At 40.2% G+C, this 9,635-nt stretch overlaps 1 long non-coding RNA gene across 1 annotated transcript; it reads right to left on the bottom strand.

Annotated features, from left to right (window-relative positions):
• Nucleotides 6,305–8,922, bottom strand: LOC110433032. The gene is made up of 4 exons (XR_002450408.1): nt 8,415–8,922; nt 8,161–8,292; nt 7,292–7,349; nt 6,305–6,579 (listed from the first exon to the last, which is right to left on the bottom strand). It is a non-coding gene; the product is annotated as an uncharacterized LOC110433032 (long non-coding RNA).

Here is a 9,635-nt window from a genome sequence, read left to right as displayed (position 1 = left end):
AAAGTTCTTTTTCAGTGGTTGCATAATTTAATTGTGCTTCTATCATTGTTTTGCTAGCATAAGCAATTGCATGATGCATTTTATCTTTTGTCTGTCCTAAGACTGCGCCTACAGCATAATCACTAGCATCACACATAATTTCAAAAGGTAAAGACCAATCAAGGGGTTGAATGATTGGTGCTGATGTAAGTGCTTCTTTAAGAATATTAAATGATTCTAAGCATTCATCATCAAATTCAAAGGGTACATCCTTAGCTAACAGTCTAGTCATTGGCCTAGCAATTTGTGAGAAATTTATTATAAATCTATGATAAAAACCACAATGACAAAAAAAGCTTTGGATTCCTTTTGTATTAATAGGTGGAGGTAGCTGTTTGATTACTTCAATTTTAGCTTTATCTACCTCTATACAAGAATACCCGAAGGAATTTTTTTTACAATTATCCTTATATGCTCAATACACAAGGTAATGTTGCAAATAATTAAAACCTCATGTTACGATATGATCAGTGCTTATTTTAGGACACTAAGCTTGTCCTTGGAGAACCATCAATTTATGTCGGCGAAGTGGTTTCCCCTCCAACACTGACCTATATCACGATCAACTCAACGAGATCTGCAATATTTAATATAGACATATGCATCGACAACCGCCCTTTTAAAGTTTTTGTAAATAGAAAGGAAGAGGGGGTTGGAGATGTCGAATGTGGTGATGTTGGAGAGACCAAAAGATTGGAAAGATGTTGTATATGAGCATGGAGTAAACGAAGTGGCTATGAAATAAATTCCATGCTCATTAATGCTTGGAGTGAAATCCATGTGGTGTGGTGAAAATGGTAAGGTAAGTGTGGTAAAAAAAGAAAAGAAAAAGGATACACGGACGACTTGGTTCGAAACTAGCACAGCTACCGTTCTCCGGCAACGGCGCCAGAAAGCTTGTTGGGTATTTTAAACGCAAACAGAAAAATCCACAAGCGCACGGATACCGATGTAGCTTTCACCCGGGAGTATTCCAGAGTATCGATTTTCCACAGGGAACGTGAGTGTACTAATTAAGATTAAAGATCGCCCAAGGATAAATATATAATTATTTTTGGTGGGAAGAGAGGAAGTTTCCTGAGAGTTCTCTAGTTGATCTAAGATTCAATAATTACTTTAAAGATTATTTATTTCGGGACATCAGAACACTAACCACAGAAAGAGATGAGAAGGGGGTTAGGAAGCTATGACTACGGTCCTACAAACACCGATCCGAACGAGGTGGAATACGTCGACCGTTAGGGCTGTCACTACCCTAGGGCTACCACAACAATCCGTAGGATTGGGTGCAATTCCAGATAATTGCAAGACTAAACACCACGTCTAATCTATTTATTACTACTCTAGCGTTATAAAGACTAGAGCACTTGATGCAAGCGGGAATCTAATAAATAACTTGAATGTAAATACAAGTAATTAAAGAACTCAGGAATTATGAATTGAAGAACTTGGAGAACGATGGAGAACGAACCAGTTGCTGCAAAAGTACAATGTTGAGGAAGATCCGATAGATCCGGCTCCTCCTCCGCTCTCCTTTTCTCTCTCCCTATTTTCTAGATTGCAACTAGAACTAACTAGAACTAGAACTAGAGGAACTAGAACTAGATGAACTAGAACTAGATGAACTAGTGGGATCCTGTCTACTCGGATGAAGAATTGAAACCCTAGCTTTGATTCTGTAGAAGAGGTATGCTCTCTAGGGGCTAGGGGGCCTTGCTTATATAGTCTTTTCAGATGAATCTGGGCCATCGAATCAAACCGACATTGATTGAACGGTTATCCTTGATCCTTTAGGTTGGTGGAGCATGATCCCCGAAAAGGACTCTGATTGGGCACAGAAGGTGGGTGGGCGCCCTAGTCTCTAGGGCAGGCGCCCTGGGCCAGGCCCCGTTCTGCCTCTGCTTCGTTCCCATGGCTTCTGGAGTCTTCTAGATGATAGAAAATTGCGCGGCACGTTAATATCTCTATGTAAACCCGACGTGTGGGCTTTTCCTTCGTATTTCCTAATAACCCCCTACAGAAATAGACAAACACCAAGACTCGTGGAATTCTGTCAGATAAAACCCTAAGTCTGGGTGTTAGTTGCATTTGGATCCTTTTCCATGATTAGTTGATGGTTAAATGTGAGCATTAAGGACCGTCAACAAGCTCCCCCAAGCTTAACCTTTGCTTGTCCCTGAGCAAAGATGGACTCAAGAGTTTCTGCAGTGGTTTGATGCCTTAAAGGTACACATGCGTTCAAACAAGATCTCATCTCTAGGTTAGGGTAAACTGTTAAGATTTAAACTTACTCATTTTGCCTTCCACCATGGGGCTTGCAACCGTCACTTGTGTCTTGAGCAGTTAAAAGATAGAACAGTCTAGTCAAGTGTCAAGTCTCTTATTCTTGATCAGCTATAGCTCTGGAGTTTTTGCAGATTTTCAAATAAAACTCAGAGATTCCTTGTATGACTCTCTCTAGTCTCTCTTTTGTGGTATTTTTGGATCCTTACCAAGGCAGTAATGGTGTATGGCTTCTCTCAAAGTATATGGTATTTTTGGTATGAGGCATAGTGGCATTGCCTTCTCTCTCACCCTACTCTAATAAGGTTTTGATATCTGGAGCTCATAGGTGGGAGACAGCTAATACATACTTACAAGACATTTATTGCATAGTCAAACCATGGATCCAGAAGAACAAGTCAATAAGTCAAATCAAGATGTGCATGTGTGGCGAATGAATGGTGTATGGTGATGATGGTGATAACAATGGTGAAAGTCTAATTCTACTTGTGCTCTTTTGAGGGGATACATACCTTTCTTGCTCTTTTGAAACTTTTTGAGGAGAATGAGATGCTCTATATTTTCTTTTTCTTTTCTCTCAGGTGGGTATCTTGTACCCCTAATTCTACTATCGGACACTTGTCCATTTTTACCTCTCATCTCACTTTTTCTTTTCTTTCGAGGTTCTGGGCACTTGCCCCTTTTTATTTCCTCGTATCTTTTTTTCTCTCTTTTTTTAGAACACTCATCTGTTGAAACAATGTAGCAAGTGGTAGTAACCAAGATAACTTGAGCATTTATTTCACAGGGGAAAACATAAATAGAAGAATGTTTTTGGCTATTCTCTCCCGGATTAGGAGTAGAATATTTTTGGGTGGCTCTGGAGATGGAAATGGGTGGATATATGTGGATGCGTACTTCCGGAGTAGAAGCAGCATGTGTGAGTGAACGTGCAAGTGAATCTTGATTTAACCACATGGCAAGATCCTAAGGGTATACACAGCTTGACCACACTCAATGCTCATAAGCAGTAAAGTAAATGTATGGTTCATAGTCTAATAAGCATGTATATATGGCTGTGGTAGGACTTTAAACTCTCATCACATAGGAACTCATCATGCAACATTTTAAAGATTTTCAAAGACAAAATTCTCCAGTTTTCTAGCATCTCTAGGAACAGATAAACAACAGCTCAACCTTCCCATATCATATCTGTTAACAACTTAGACTTCAGATCAAGTTCTCTTCCCACAAGTTCAGGTTTAGAGCAAGCTTTAAATTATAACAGTTATGTCTAAACTTGAGAGAGATTTCAATTTTGAGAACTAGTCATGGCAGAGCAACTATTCATCATTTCCATGTAATCGGCAGCACTCTGACTGCGATTAGGATGTCCTCCGTCTGCTAGTCGTCTTTGATCCTTGAATTCTGTGGAGCTCAAATAGACAACAAAGCTTTGTGGAACTGGTTAAGTGTTAGCATAAATATCTAGCCTTTATCACGTTGAGCCTCCTCAATAAATGTTATTCTCTTTAGTAGGATCATAAATTTATTTTTATAATTTTATTTTTATAGGACAGGAATATATTTCATTTTTACGCCACCACAGTGAATGTACTTATGGGTTTTATGCCATGAGCATACTCATATGGGGCTTACTGTTTTTAACATTTTTATTTTCTTTTCAAGATGATATGAACCTGATTAACTAAGTAAAATATTGAAAAGATAACTACCAAGTTTACCTCTTGGCATGGTGTTCGGTGTGTTTAAGTACTCCGAACGGGACTCTCCGTATTCTCAGTCATCCTGGGATTCGCTGGATGGCGTAGTCGGTGATTCCGGCGGTGCCTGCTCTTCATGTATAACTATCTTCTTTCTCCACACCTGACTCGGTGCACTTCTCCTTCGTAGTCCACCCATCCGTCCTTGATGATTTTCCTCCTCTGGTTGCGGTTGCATCATCTTCTTCTTGTCCTGACCTGCTTAGAGTCTTCAACTATATAGCTAGGGTCAGTAAAATAGCGGCGTACCTTCTTAGAGGGGAAAATGCATGTGGACTTCTCTGGTTCCAATGTAGATGATTGCTTTAACGATGTTGAGGAACGGTCTCCCAAGGTTGATGGGTGGATCGTACTCGTCTTATCCCATGTCAATGACCTTCAACCTTTTGGAATGTCTGATCTGTCATCTGGAGCGGAATGTATGTCGGTTTTAGGGGCATAGTTCTGAACAGGAGCTAATAGGTAACTGCGGCCATTATGTTGATGCCTGACCCGGTGTCGCAAAGCGTCTTCTGGAAGTTGTATCCATTAATGGAGCACTGGATGCTTGGCATACCTGGGTCATCCTTTTTGGTCAGAAACGGTGACTTAAGTCAACGATCTTGACCTCCTTGAACTGCAGTGACCATCTTAGCTCACTCGGTCCACATTTTCTTGTTCCTGTTCTTCCTGTTGGTCCTCTTCCTTGGTTCATGTCGGGATTGCTCTGAAATTTGTGTAGTCTTGTTCTTGAAGGAAAACGTCTCCTTCCTCCCCTTGATGTAGAAGCTGATCTTGGCAGCACTAGCATAGATGAAAGCTTGTAGTTTACGTCCTCAAGCATCTCAGGGCAGTGATTGTCTGAGTGTCCAGTATCTCCAGTGTGTTTGTGCCCATAGATCCAGGTTCTTCACTTGGTGGAGTCTAGGAGTTGTAAAACTCCTTCATATTTTGCTCAAAGTGTACCTGCCCATGGAGACTAGGCAGAGATCAAGTGTATGGGCCCTGTTGGTGGAAAACACCAATAGAACCAAAATTGTATTTGTTATTCTCTAACCTCAAGCACAGTGAGCAAGACAAAGTCGATGGATAATAAGATCATGAGTATAGCATTTAAAACATTTGTCAGATCAGATTGCTCAACCTAATGGAAAGATAATCTATCTATACTTATCTTTTTTTATATATATCTTCCAAAGATTGCGTGTGCAACATTTTAGCTCATATTAGGAGTGTGGGATCACAACAGTGGAAGGACTAAACATGTTGAATCAATTGGGTTGGTTAATCTAGAGCTGTCAATCATACATGTTTGTCTCTTTTATTCATGTGAACGTTAGAACCAAGGAAAAACTTATAAAAGTGATAGTCAAGTACCTTAAGATGTTACCTTACTTGAAGAATGATGGTACAGTATCACCTTATGGAAGCTTTCCTTTCTTAGCGGTTATGCATCGTGTTTGTGGCACCCTCCATGGATCATCTCTTGTGAGCTATGCCTTCCTTGTGTAAATTGTTAAACTTCATGTGTCTCTCTCTTTGTCTCCAATGTGACTTTATCTCAGGACTTCCCAGATCGATATTGAAAGTTTTCCTGCAGGGGTTAGTCCAACAAAATATCCAATATCTACTATAGCTTACTATCGGCTCAAAAATCAACCTAGACACCATGTCTAATTTGATTTAGGAGGGCATTTTAACCTAAGCACCATGCTTAATTTAAAATCCCTTGGAAGTAAGATCATCATTCCTAAACTAAGCACCATGCTTAATTAAGAGATAAATGAAACTACTCCAAAGCTAGACATATACTAAAGCAAATAAAGGTAGCATGGGAGCATTTATAGAAATCTACTCAAGTGGAGATGAAGTAATGTGATTACACTACACCACAACCCTTAAACAGCGACAGACTTGAAGTTGCTGAAAGGGGTGTATAGCGATAGATAGTCCGTTGCTAAAGGCTATAGCAACGGACTCCTGCAGTTGCTAATGAAGCCGTCGTTGTATGTATATAGCGACGGACATCATCTTTAGCAACGAACAGTTCGACAGTCTAACTTTTAGCAACGGATAACCTGTTAGAGCTTTTAGCGACAGACAATTCATCGCAATAGGACTTTCAGCAACGGATGGTCCATCGAGCTCAATTGAATAGGTAAAAAAAATTAAAACCTCATATATCTAAAACTTATGTACATTTGATCAAATATTCCAGACCAATACAATATTAAAATGATTAATACACAAACGATGACATCAGACATAATCAATTGTCGAACTCAAGTTCATATGCAATCATGTCACTTAAAAATCAAACTATGCTTGTCTCCACATATGTAACTAGCACTTGATATCCATGGAAGCCACCAAAAATTAGGTGAAAGCTTAAAATACACAACCATCCTCTAGTGCTAAGTGAAATCACTAAACTGTACAATACCAAAGTGTTCTACACCTTCTAAAATGTGAAACTTTAGTAGCCAAGGACCCACTACATGGATAGGAAGAGCACCTGCACAACCAAAATAGATAGAACTAAATGTCAAGGTAAACAATTAAAGAAACAAGAAAGATAGTAGTATGAAGGAGCATCACACTTTTTACTGTGAGTATATTCAGTACCATTATTGATAGATCCATAGCACTAGAGAGGACCACTCTTACCCAATTACATTTTGCACTATAACTAAAATGATAGTACTCAAGGATGATGACCAGATGCACCCATAGTCCAAATGATCCAAAATAATATGATAGTCCCCAGATGAAAATTTAACTCACCCATAGATCCTAATGTATTTATGACAAACAATCCGAAAGGCATATAACCATGCAAATCAAATAACCAAAAGGCATATATGCCAAGTTATTAAGCATCACTCAGATATGTTTATGATTCACGCAAGTTAATGAGATTGCAGAGTCATATGCTGAAATAGAAGGGTTTTACCGTAGACACATGATAAATGCACATCAGCTAAGGCAGATCAACAACCACCTTTAGCATAAGAGTAGATCACTCAGGTATTTTACACAATTTAAATGTATTAAAACAATCACAGAGCTATACTCTGTTAAGTTCCCAGCTAGATGAACACCACCATCAGAAGATATCTAGCCCATATGATTATCTCATTATCTAAAATGTCGAGAAAAATTAATTAATCCAGACATAGGTAGCACTAGTGTCAAATGAACATTAGCCTTTCCAGAAAAGAACATACCTGGGTCTGAAGCTTCGCGACGATTTCCGGATAGTCTAATGCCATTTAGCAGGGATAGCTGCAAAACAAAACAACTGAATGAAGTAGCTTTTGGCACTATGCAGCTACATGTTTGTTATAACGCACAACTAAGCGAGGACAAATAAAATGCACACCTAGATACACATCTATTAGAATATGCCTTTACATCAATTGTTTACTTTAGTTACTACCTTGAGAGCAACCTGGTATGCTTGAGCTGCCTGCATTAGGAGTTGTTTTCGGTTTGAAGGGTAGGCTTCTCTCTAGGAAACATGGTTTTCTTAATGATAAGGAATTCAGGACACATTCAGGGACTAAACTCTAGATTTTACTCTACACCTTTTCAGGCATCAAGCTGTGATAGTATCGAACAATTATATATTTTTTACTCTACACCTCTAGTGAGTACAAACATTGCCGATGAACTTCCTATTATGTCTCTGGAGTCATGATAATTATATATTTTTTACTATCTTTGCTTTCAGTCCTCTTCAATCCTATTTTCTTATGCAGACTGCTCGTGCTTCAAGCAATGAAATTGCTACAAATAAGCAGCTGAAATCAAGTATCAGTAAATCAACAGACAAGTGAAAATAATAGATTATGTGGGAATCAAGTAAATCTTTCTACCTCATTGTATAAAGTTTAACGACTCATGTTAGCTTATTATAAAAGCAATACACTGGTTATATTGGCTCATCATAAGAGCTATGACATTTAATATACTACACTTACAACCGTGGAACATATTCATTGACTTCTATTCTAAATTTAAAAAAGAATCACAAAATCCCTCAACACATGACTAGGTAAAAATAATAGATTATGTGGGAATCACAGAAACCTACCTAGGCAATAGCGCCTTTGGACTAAAGTTCACCTCGCGGTTGGGTTGCTGGGGATTGCAGGCTGCAGCCTCGCCGGTCACTCTTTGTGGAGTCGTCTTGTTGCAATTTCGTTGTAAAATACACAAATTTTCTCTGGTACACATAGATAAATTCAAATAGAACATATGAACATCATCATGAACGAGCAGGAGAGCAGATTGACCCACAACGAATCCGTGGATGCACAACTAAGATAAGAAGAGGAGGCAGGGTACCTGCATATTGGGGTTAAGGTGAACCTCATACGTATGAGGGAGAGTGTGACGATGCAGCACTCGTGGGCGGCATCCACCTTCCCATGGCGCACCTGGTCGATGAGCGCCCGCAGTGAGGGGTCGGGATCGTCTACCAATTAAGCTCCGTGCTCGCCACACCGAGGGAGGGGCAAGAGGGCGTTGCCACCACCACTTCCCTAGGGGATGATTAGTCGCTGCTGGCTGTCAACGTGGCCATGAGGTGGGACGGGAGGGGCCTGCCGCCACCACTACCGGGCTCGAGTGAGCAGAATGGGGCATCATCGTGGGAGGGAAGGGGCCACCGCCGCCGCTGCCCCCATTTGCTGGGAAGCTCTAGTCGATCTAGATCTGCAATGAGAGAGAGAGAGAGAGTGAATGAGAACGGACCTCCACGGTGGGCGGCATCAGGAGCTAGGCAGCCGGCGGTGGCAGGGACGAGGGTGTGGAGGCGGGCAGGCAGGCATCGGCGTGGATGCTACGGAGGCGGCACGCGTATGAATGGAGCAAGAGTAGATGGAAAGGGAGCGGCATGCAGTGGTTTCTTAGGGTTATTGATCATTTTGGGCCAAAATTTTCATGATAACGGGCCGAAAACATCACGCCACTGGATAATTTATTTAGCGACAGATGATTCGACTCAGTTACTCATATATAGCAACGGACGATTCAACGCCAAAGCAAAATACTTATAGCAACGGTTCATCCATCGAAGTATTGAATTTCAGCGACTGAGGATCCGAGGGAAACCTTTAGCAACGGACCGTTCAATGCTAATTTTTATCTTTAGCAACAGATGCCTGATGCTGTTTTAGTGTTGTGGTGTAGTGTTAGTATTTAACAAATTGAGCATGTCTCAAAGGTAAGGACAACCAACATAGCAACATGGCAAAGAATGTTTTTATGTAAAGTACTCCCCCAAGCTTGAATTTTGCAAAATTCAAGTTTGGATGAATTTAATTCAATGTTGTATGATGATTGGTTGGACATACCTTGTGCTTGTCATTCATCCGATCTTCTTGCTCCAATCCTAGAAAGGTTAGTGACAAGAATACCCGAAGGAATTTTTTTTACAATTATCCTTATATGCTCAATACACAAGGTAATGTTGCAAATAATTAAAACCTCATGTTACGATATGATCAGTGCTTATTTTAGGACACTAAGCTTGTCCTTGGAGAACCATCAATTTATGTCGGCGAA

Source organism: Sorghum bicolor, chromosome 2 (assembly GCF_000003195.3).
Source record: "Sorghum bicolor cultivar BTx623 chromosome 2, Sorghum_bicolor_NCBIv3, whole genome shotgun sequence".
Lineage (NCBI taxonomy): Eukaryota > Viridiplantae > Streptophyta > Magnoliopsida > Poales > Poaceae > Sorghum > Sorghum bicolor.
The sequence above is the reverse complement of the archived record's forward strand: the minus strand, read 5'-3'. Positions and strand labels throughout refer to the sequence as shown.